The following is a 10,303-nucleotide window of genomic DNA, read 5'->3' as shown; positions in this document are numbered from 1 at the left end:
GTGAAATGGAAAGGCAATAGTAAGCATTTGCATGAGAAGAGTCTCATGGAGGATGTGTGACAGAACTCATGGAAAATGCATGTGAAAAAGAGAAAACTATTTTGTTAGTGGTGAGATTTTTGTGTAATTGCTTCTTCTTTTCCTGTCTCTACCCTCCCCCCCCAACTGGGTGTGTTGCTTTAAGAGCAAGAGAGACAGAAAGGAAAAGGGGGGCGGTCTGATCTTTTTAACTATTTTTTTTTCTCTGCTTAGAATTCTGGTTTGAGGAAGGTGGGGTGGATGTGAAATTTAATACCCATTTTTATAGTAAGAAATAAGGTTATTTTTTTAAAAAAATAAATGAAATATGAGAAGAACTTGAATACACCTATATATCCATCAACCAAAAGAAATGACTGAATTTTTTTGCTTAGATCTGTAAATGTTTTAACCTACTTAATGGAAATTTGTTTCCATCTGAATTTGACTAAATTTATATTAAGAGCAAAGAGTTGATACTAGAGTTTGATACAAAACTATTTCAGTAACTCAGAATGTCTTATTAAGCTTGTTTATTTATTTTTGTGGAGTTGCTTTTTGTTGTTTTTATTTTTATGTTTTTATGTCTGTGTGCAGGACACACTGATAGAAAATAATACCTAAGAGAATTGAAGGAATTGTAATTCAACCCTTGTTTAAAACAAAGGAGTTGAGAAAATTTTGGGGATTATATATGAGCTATGTTGTTTTGAGTAAAGATTTGTGTGCAAACAAACTCAATCAGAGTTTGGTGAGCATTCCTTTGTTGGCTCTTTACTAAGCAGATTGTTTGTAAATATGGACAAAGGAATGGCTAGGGGAAAGGTGGGTTTTACCGAGAAGTGGAGGAAAAGAGGCAGCCAGTGGCATTTTTGTCTAAAATTGACATTTGGGGAAGTCTTGGTGTTTAGCATTTCTTATCAAGTATGGGTAAACACTTGTTCATAGCAAAGTAGTTGGGGGAATAAAGCAATAACTCGGACACAGAAGCAGCCACTAAAGGAGGGATGGTTGATACTTTTCTATGGTTAATATATGGTTGGTTATATGATAAGTATGATATGTAAACAAATACATAAAATGCTCTATAACATCTAGTGGTGAGGCTATTTCAATGCAGTCTGGTTGATTTTAAATTACCTCAAGTGGGAAATTCCACAAAATGAAACTAATGACATGTTTATAAAGAATTAGATACTGGGGCTGTTTTCTGCTTTGTCTTTTCTCAGCAAGTAAGGATTGCTAGCCCAGACAGCTTGGTGATTGGGTCCTGATAGAAAGCTGGTGTGAAGAAAAACTTACTTCAGCCTGGAATGGTCCCTACCAAGACCTCCTAACAACTGAAACAGCAGTTTGAAAGAAAAGAAAAGGTGGAGCCAAAAGAGTGGAAAATAATTCCTGAAGAAGACCCGCTCTGAATAAAAATTACCAAAAACTGTTGTGGTCATTGTGGGGTGAAGAAATAACAGTCTGGGTTTGTTTGTGATTTATCTCATTGCAGGAGTAGCAGCTTTCTGGCTTTTCCAATCTGAGTGGTGGCCTATATTATTCCATCCAAGGATTCCAGAAGAAGCTGTGGACCTCCGCATTCTACAAACTTGTACATAATGTGTTGGTTCTGTGACTGCAATTGTGTCACTGAATGTTGTTGTTCTTATCACTGTTGTGATTATGAACCAGTCTGTCCCTGTGAAGAAACTTGTGACACAGTAATAGGGGAGGATTGGTTAAAAATATGTAAAGGTCTGACATCAACAGACTCTTTAGCCCACATACCCAATTATAAGAGAAATTGAAATTTAGGCAGCAGAAACACAACCTGACTTAAATTCAATTATATTGGGAGATAGTGATATTGAAATTCTACGGGATATAGAATGGATAGATTTAAGGTGTATACAGGCTAATCAAACATAAGAGGACTGGTACAGAGATAAATAGAAACTGCCATTACTAAAAGAATGCTTTTAGGGGAACCCCCACCATATAAACATGAGGAAATGATTTGTCTGAGGGATACTGAGGAGGAAGAACAACAAGAAAGTGAGATACTGGAAAATCCCAGAGAGGTAGAACAAGTACTATCAGAATGGATGTGAACCCCTTTACAACTGGGATCACTATAGCTTAGGCTTGCTTGCCAACATATAAGTATAAAATGTAACACAGTGTTTTTCAACCTTTTTTGGGCAAAGGCACACTTGTTTCATGAAAAAAATCACGAGGCACTCCACCATTAGAAAATGTTAAAAAATTTAACCGTTAATGGTTCCTGAAAATTTTACCGTTAATGGTTCCTGAAACCATAAAAGAAAATAATTCTTCTCACCAGTAATTTTCGAGCACTTCTGGGAGTTGAAGTCCATGAGTCATAAAAGAGCCAAGGTTGCCTACCCCTGCTTTAAGGCCAAGCAGAGGGAAGTTAAGAGAGGTTCCTTTTCGTTATAAACAGAAATACTGTATCTTCCCAAACAGCCCTGAGAACAAGGAAGCCCTAGTTTGCTAGCTAATCATTTTAAAAAAAAAATCTAATGTAATCATTTATCATTATTATGGCGGCCTAAAGCTTTATTAGCGCTTGCGGGCGCTAATGTCATCCCGAAGCCCATCCGCCTTTCTCAGCCAGAAAAACGGCCTGGGGAAACGGAGACCATCTCCCCCTTCCCCCCCCCACCACTTTCTCCCGCCCTTTTCTTCAGCGCTGAATGGGAAAGGAGGTCGATGACGTCTTCCGCCACCAGGGAAGGATTCGAGCAGAGTTCGGAGAAGCCTCGAACGATCCCACCGCCTCGCCCGATCCATCGCGGCCGTCCTCCAGGGGGTGTTGTGGTAGTGAGCAACGGCGCCCCCTCCCCTTTTCTCCCCGGGAGCTCGAGAGAGAGTTGGGCAGAGAGGAAGGTGGCTGCAAGGCGAGAGACGCAAACAACTTTTTTTTTTTGCTTCCAGCGAGTTGCGGGCACCCGGCCCCGCCGTCCGCGGGACTTGTAACTTGAGCCTGCAAAACTGACTGGAGCGCGGCGCTGCGAGGCGAGAGGGAGCTGAAAGCCGCCTGGGCAGCGGAGAGACCGAACTGAAAAGCCCGGTCGGGGAGGCAACGGCGGCGGCGGGGAGTGGGGTGCTTCCCTTCCCCGGGTCCTAGGCTCACCCCAACGCTGGGCAATCCGGCAATGGGTAGGAGAGAAAGCTCGTGAACCTCCGGCGAACTTTTCCCCTCCAACGTGCAGGGCAGGCGGAGCGGGGCAGGCGGATGGAGGATGCGCTCTGCCCGGCGAGCTGTCTAAGAAGAAGGAGGAGGCGGCGAAGGCGGCGGCGGCGGTGAGGGAAGCACCGGGGAGGACGACGATGAAGCAGCAGCAGCAGCAGCTGCAACTGCAACTGCCGGCCTCGCCGCCTCCGAAGCACTACGGTGCGGGCTGTCCGGAGCCCCGGCCTCATGTGGCCCCGGCTTCTTCGGGCGGACATTTTTTTTAAAATCTTTTGAATTTTTCCCACAGCACACCAGGCAACATCTCACGACACACTAGTGTGCCACGGAACAGTGGTTGAAAAACACTGATGTAACACATACAGGTGAAACTCGAAAAATTAGAATATCATGCAAAAGTTCATTTATTTCAGTAATGCAACTTAAAAGGGGAAACTAATACGTGAGATACACTCATCACATGCAAAGCAAGATAGTTCAAGCTGTGATTTATCATAATTGTGATGATTATGGCGTACAGCTCGTGAAAACCCCAAATCCACAATCTCAGAAAATTAGAATATTACATGCAATCAATAAAACAAGGAGTGTACATAGGACAATATCGGACCTCTGAAAAGTATAAACATGCATATGTACTCAGTACTTGGTTTGGGCCCCTTTTCAAGCAATTACTGCCTCAATAGGGCGTGGCATGGAAGCTATCAGCCTGTGGCACTGCTGAAGTGTTATGGAAGACCAGGATACTTCAATAGCGGCCTTCAGCTCTTCTGCATTGCTCGGTCTCATGTCTCTTATCTTTCTCTTGGCAATGCCCCATAGATTCTCTATGAGGTTCAGGTCAGGCGAGTTTGCTGGCCAATCAAGCACAGTAATCCCACGGTCATTGAACCAGGTTTTGGTGCTTTTGGCAGTGTGCGCAGATGCCAGGTCCTGCTGGAAAATGAAGTCAGCATCCCCATAAAGCTCGTCTGTGGAAGGAAGCATGAAGTGCTCCAAAATCTCCTGGTAGACAGCTGTGTTGACCCTGGACTTAATGAAGCATAGTGGACCAACACCAGCAGATGACATGGCTCCCCAAATCAACACAGACTGTGGAAACTTCACACTGGACTTCAAGCATCTTGCAATGTGTGCCTCTCCATTCTTCCTCCAGACTCTGGGTCCTTGGTTTCCAAATGAGTTGCAAAAGTTGCTCTCATCAGAAAAGAGGACTTTAGACCACTGAGCAACAGACCAGGTCTGTTTTTCTTTAGCCCATGTAAGACGCTTCTGATGTTGTTTGTTGTTCAGGAGTGGCTTGAGAAGAGGAATACGACATTTGAAGCCCATGTCCAGGATCCTTCTGTGTGTGGTGGCTCTTGATGCACTGACTCCAGCCTCAGTCCACTCCTTGTGAAAGTCCCCAACACTTTTGAACGGCCTTTTCCTGACAATCCTCTCCAGGCTGCGGTCATCCCTGCTGCTTGTGCACCTTTTTCTTCCACACTTTTCCCTTCCACATAACTTTCTATTAATGTGCTTTAATACAGCACTTTGGGAACATCCAACTTCTTTTGCAATTACCTTTTGAGGCTTTCGCTCTTTATGGAGGGTGTCAATGATGGTTTTCTGCACAACTGTCAGGTCAGCAGTCTTCCCCATGATTGTGATTCCTACTGAACCAGACTAAGAGACCATTTAAAGGCTCAGGAAGCCTTTGCAGGTGTTATGGCTTCATTAGCTGATTAGAGTGCACCCCATCTGCAGTGATCTTGGAGCCCAGGAAAATAAAATCTGTCACTACCTCCATTTCTTCCCCATCTATTTGCCAGGAATTGAGAGGGCCGGATGCCATGATCTTGGTTTTTTTAATGTTAAGTTTCAACCCAACTTTTGCACTCTCCTTCTTCACCCGCAACAAGAGGCTCTTTAGTTCTTCTTCACTTTCTGCCATTAGAGTGGTATCATCTGCATATCTTAGGTTGTTGGTATTTCTCCCGGCAATCTTAATTCCAACTTTTGATTCATCTAGCCGTGCCTTTCTCATGATGTGCTCTGCATATAAATTAAATAGGCAGGGTGACAGTATACAGCCTTGCCAGACTCCTTTCCCAATTTTGAACCAATCAGTGGTTCCGTGTCCAGTTCTCACTGTTGCTTCTTGACCCGCATAAATGTTTCTCAAGAGACAAATAAGAACTTGCCACAGTTTGTTGTGATCCACACAATCAAAGAAATTTATAAACAATTCAAAAATACACTTTGCATATACAGGTGAAACTCAAAAAATTAGAATATCGTGCAAAAGTTCATTTATTTCAGTAATGCAACTTAAAAGGGGAAACTAATATATGAGATAGACTCATCACATGCAAAGCAAGATAGTTCAAGCTGTGATTTATCATAATTGTGATGATTATGGCATACAGCTCATGAAAACCCCAAATCCACAATCTCATAAAATTAGAATATTGTGAAAAGGTGCAATATTCTACGCTCAAAGTGTCCCAGTCTAATCAGCTAATTAAGCCATAACACCTGCAAAGGCTTCCTGAGCCTTTTAAATGGTCTCTCAGTCTGGTTCACTAGGAATCACAATCATGGGGAAGACTGCTGACCTGACAGTTGTGCAGAAAACCATCGACACCCTCCATAAGGAGGGAAAGCCTCAAAAGGTAATTGCAAAAGAAGTTGGATGTTCCCCAAGTGCTGTATCAAAGCACATTAATAGAAATTTATGTGGAAGGGAAAAGTGTGGAAGAAAAAGGTGCACAAGCAGCAGGGATGACCGCAGCCTGGAGAGGATTGTCAGGAAAAGGCCATTCAAAAGTGCTGGGGACTTTCACAAGGAGTGGACTGAGGCTGGAGTCAGTGCATCAAGAGCCACCACACAGACGGATCCTGGACATGGGCTTCAAATGTCGTATTCCTTTTGTCAAGCCGCTCCTGAACAACAAACAAGGTCAGAAGTGTCTTACTTGGGCTAAAGAAAAACAGACCTGGTCTGTTGCTCAGTGGTCCAAAGTCCTCTTTTCTGATGAGAGCAACTTTTGCATCTCATTTGGAAACCAAGGACCCAGAGTCTGGAGGAAGAATGGAGAGGCACACACTGCAAGATGCTTGAAGTCTAGTGTGAAGTTTCCACAGTCTGTGTTGATTTGGGGAGCCATGTCATCTGCTGGTGTTGGTCCACTGTGCTTCATTAAGTCCAGGGTCAACACAGCTGTCTACCAGGAGATTTTGGAGCACTTCATGCTTCCTTCCACAGACGAGCTTTATGGGGATGCTGACTTCATTTTCCAGCAGGACTTGGTATCTGCCCACATTGCCAAAAGCACCAAAACCTGGTTCAATGACCGTGGGATTACTGTGCTTGATTGGCCAGCAAACTCGCTGGACCTGAACCCCATAGAGAATCTATGGGGCATTGCCAAGAGAAAGATGAGAGACATGAGACCGAGCAATGCAGAAGAGCTGAAGGCCGCTATTGAAGTATCCTGGTCTTCCATAACACTTCAGCAGTGCCACAGGCTGATAGCTTCCATGCCACGCCCTATTGAGGCAGTAATTGCTTGAAAAGGGGCCCAAACCAAGTACTGAGTACATATGCATGCTTATACTTTTCAGAGGTCCGATATTGTTCTATGTACACTCCTTGTTTTATTGATTGCATGTAATATTCTAATTTTCTGAGATTGTGGATTTGGGGTTTTCATGAGCTGTATGCCATAATCATCACAATTATGATAAATCACGGCTTGAACTATCTTGCTTTGCATGTAATGAGTCTATCTCATATATTAGTTTCCCCTTTTAAGTTGCATTACTGAAATAAATGAACTTTTGCATGATATTCTAATTTTTCGAGTTTCACCTGTACTATTAAAGTTAGAAAACCTAAATAAATCCTTATTGGCTACAATTGACATGGCTGAACCGCTTATTCATTTGGTTTCCCCTATAATTGAGCCTCTTACTTCTCTCCCAGGGGGCAAGGGTGTGCATGAATATGAGATCATGGAAAACAGAAGCCAAGATACACAGGGGCCAGTAGAGGCCCCATTACAGAAGGAGATGCTAGCATCCCTATGTGATTATCTGGTGATTCCTCCAGCAGCACATCAAGAAATCGAGAGAGGACTCACGTCAATGTCATCATCTCAAAGCCAAATGGAGCATGACCTAATAACCCCCTGCTCTAAAACCTAGAGAAGAGGCACCGGAATGGCAAGCCTTGTTAGTTGGTGCTAAATCCTCTTATTTTATTTATTAAATTACCCTGGACAATTCTTCCAGGAGTCTACTCAGAATTTTGATGGGACTCCCCTCCTTTTAGAGAAGGCTTATTTCATGTGTGACAACACCTCAAGCCATTGCAACAACCTTGCAACTTCCCTTTGTATAAATCAAATTTCCTGATGAGCTGCAAAAGATGATCCCCTCTCCATTATAACCTGGAATATAGCGGGTTAGACTGTGCCATCAAAAGACCAACTTTTTTTACTATATTTCACAATTTGACATTCTCTTTTTACAGGAAACCTGGGCCTCCACAGAGATACAGTTAGATGGATATTGGGTTAACTCTACCCCAGCAGTCCCAAGCAAGGTGGGTAGAAGAGCTAAAGGGGGTATTGTGACACTAGTGAATACATCCTTGCATTTTAAATGTGTATCACTGCCACCTCTTCAACCATGGGTTGTGACTACCTTACTCTTATTTAAACAGATGGAGATTTTGCTTTTTAATATCTACATTCCTCCACTCAATAAGAATAATTTGATCAACAAGTTTTGGGATGGTATAGAACAGTGGTGGCGAACCTTTTTGAGACCAAGTGCCCAAACTGCAACCCGAAACCCACTCATGCATTGCCGGGTGCCGGAGGCGTGGCCACCAAGTGGGCATCGCCACCGAGTGGGCATGGCCACCAAGTGGGCATGGCTATGGTAGTCATGGCAGCATGGTTGGGCGTGGCCAGGGATGGCGTGGCCACCTCGATGTTGCTCCTGGGGAGTGATGCCTGTGGGGGCCAGGCAGGGGTTTTTTCCTGATGCGCACCAGGGCAGGCAAAGCCATCAGAACGTGGGTGTGGAGGGAAAAACGTGCCCGCCTGACTCCCCCCCACTGTTGGCGACTCTGTACAGCTGGCCCTGACCTCCGCTGACTGGAGCCTGTCAGCGGAGGTTGGGGCTGGCGGTACAGAGTCGTCAGCTGATCAGTGGCCCTGTATGCGGCCTCCTGGGCCCACGGCGTCGCGCTGACCCGCCGGGAGCTCTGGAGACTCCATAAGGCTGGCCCCGACCTCCGCAAGTGGAAATCGAGGGAGATTGCCAGGAGCGCAAATTGGCCCGTGCTGAGAAATGCCAATCTTGCACTCCTGCAATCTCCCTTGCTCAGTTTCAACTTGAAAGCAAGCTGAAACCGAGCGAGGGAGATTGCAGGAGCGCGAGATCAGCATTTCTCAGCACACGCCGATTTGCGCTCCTGACAATCTCCCTCTCTTTGTTTCAGCTTGCTTTCTGCAACAGAAAGTAATTGATCCATGGGCGTGTGAGGTTGCTCATGGCCATAAGAGGGAGCTAGAAACGTAGATTCTCTCTCTCACTGGATCTCTCTGAATATCTGAATTTGCTGATCGCTCTATTATTGCTTTTTTGCTCTGTATCTGCATAACTGTGTTTTTGACCTCTGGACTGGTAAGAAGACTTTGTATTAGGATTTGTACTTGGACTGTTATTTTTGTGTATGACCTGGACTGTTTATTTTTGACCGTGCATTTTTGTTCTTACACCACCTCAAAGTAAAATACTTTTTGCTCTCACAATTCAGTGTACTTTTGTCGTTACTGTGTGACTCTTACTGCTCTCAGTACCCTTCCTTGTCTGTGCAACTCCTTGGTAGCACAAGGAGACCACTGCACAACAATTCATAACAGTATGTATGTTCCTCCATATGTCCAGATTTAAAGTTGTTGGTAAAGCTGCACTGTATTGACAGGAGCATAACAAGTGACCCTATTGCCCCTTTGCAAGTGGAATATGTAATCTTGTTATAAACACAACTCCCTTTTGCCCATGGTCCTTCCTTCTACCAAAGAAGGTATGAGGAAAACAACAGTAGCAGAAGAAAAATATTGCAATACACATTCCAGGTTCCAAGAACATGATTTCCAGGGTAGTCCAATCCATTGAGGTTTTTCTTGTACTTGGATGGAAACAGTTCAACAGGCAAGGCAGTTTGAAATTTCATTTTCAGGCCATCCAGCTGCGGAGCTTGTCACTGGAGAGGGAATGATGGAACTTTCTATGGACTCACGCCTTGATTCCTTAAGTCAGGAGGACTTGGCATGGTTGAGACCACTCAGGACTGGTATTTCTAGTTGACAGTTCTTTTCACCTGAACCCACTCTCCAGGAACAACAATGGCCAGAAACAGGTGGTAGGGCAGCATGGGCCTGTACTGAGATAGAAGACAAAACCTGCGCCAGATTAAATATTGAGTCTCCCATACATCGTTTGAAAGGGACAAAGACAGCTTTCCAATTGAGGCCTATTTATTTTATTTATTTAATAATATTTCTATACCGCCCTTCTCCCGAAGGGCTCAGGGCGGTGAACAGGGCAAGAATAAAAATACAGAATTACAAAAATTAAAAAAGGATTAAATACATGCCCACTAAAAACAATCAATACATATTAAAACCCCAATAAAATGACAGTAAAAAACCCCACCAATCCCCCATCAGGCCAGGCCGGCTTGTTCGAACAAGTATGTTTTTAGATCGCGGCGAAAGGAGCGAAGATCGGGCGCCATCCGGAGCTCAACCGGTAACTGATTCCATAGCTCCGGGGCGCCCACAGAGAAGGATCTCCCCCTGGGGGCCACCAATCGACATTCTCTGATCGGTGGCACCCTGAGGAGGCCCTCTCTGTGGGAACTGAAATGGCCTCACTGCCAAATTTTGTAAAGCTTTTTGGCAGAGGTGGAAGCTCAGAACAAAGCCCGCCAAGCAGAGTCGGAATACAAAATAAAGATTCTGTGAATGGAAAGGGAGGAGGCAGCTGCCCGAGCAAAGCTGAAGGTCTATGAACAGG

At 44.4% G+C, this 10,303-nt stretch overlaps 1 long non-coding RNA gene across 1 annotated transcript; it reads left to right on the top strand.

The window, feature by feature from the left end:
- The first annotated feature begins 2,190 nt into the window (after window positions 1-2,190).
- Window positions 2,191-9,023, top strand: LOC310648316. The gene is made up of 3 exons (XR_014494064.1): window positions 2,191-3,189; window positions 7,743-7,814; window positions 8,721-9,023. It is a non-coding gene; the product is annotated as an uncharacterized lncRNA (long non-coding RNA).
- Window positions 9,024-10,303: the final 1,280 nt, after the last annotated feature.

The sequence above is a fragment of the Vipera ursinii genome, assembly GCF_947247035.1.
Source record: "Vipera ursinii genome assembly, chromosome: W".
Classification (NCBI taxonomy): domain Eukaryota; kingdom Metazoa; phylum Chordata; class Lepidosauria; order Squamata; family Viperidae; genus Vipera; species Vipera ursinii.
Note: the sequence above shows the minus strand (reverse complement) of the source record. Positions and strands in the feature narration are given on the sequence as shown.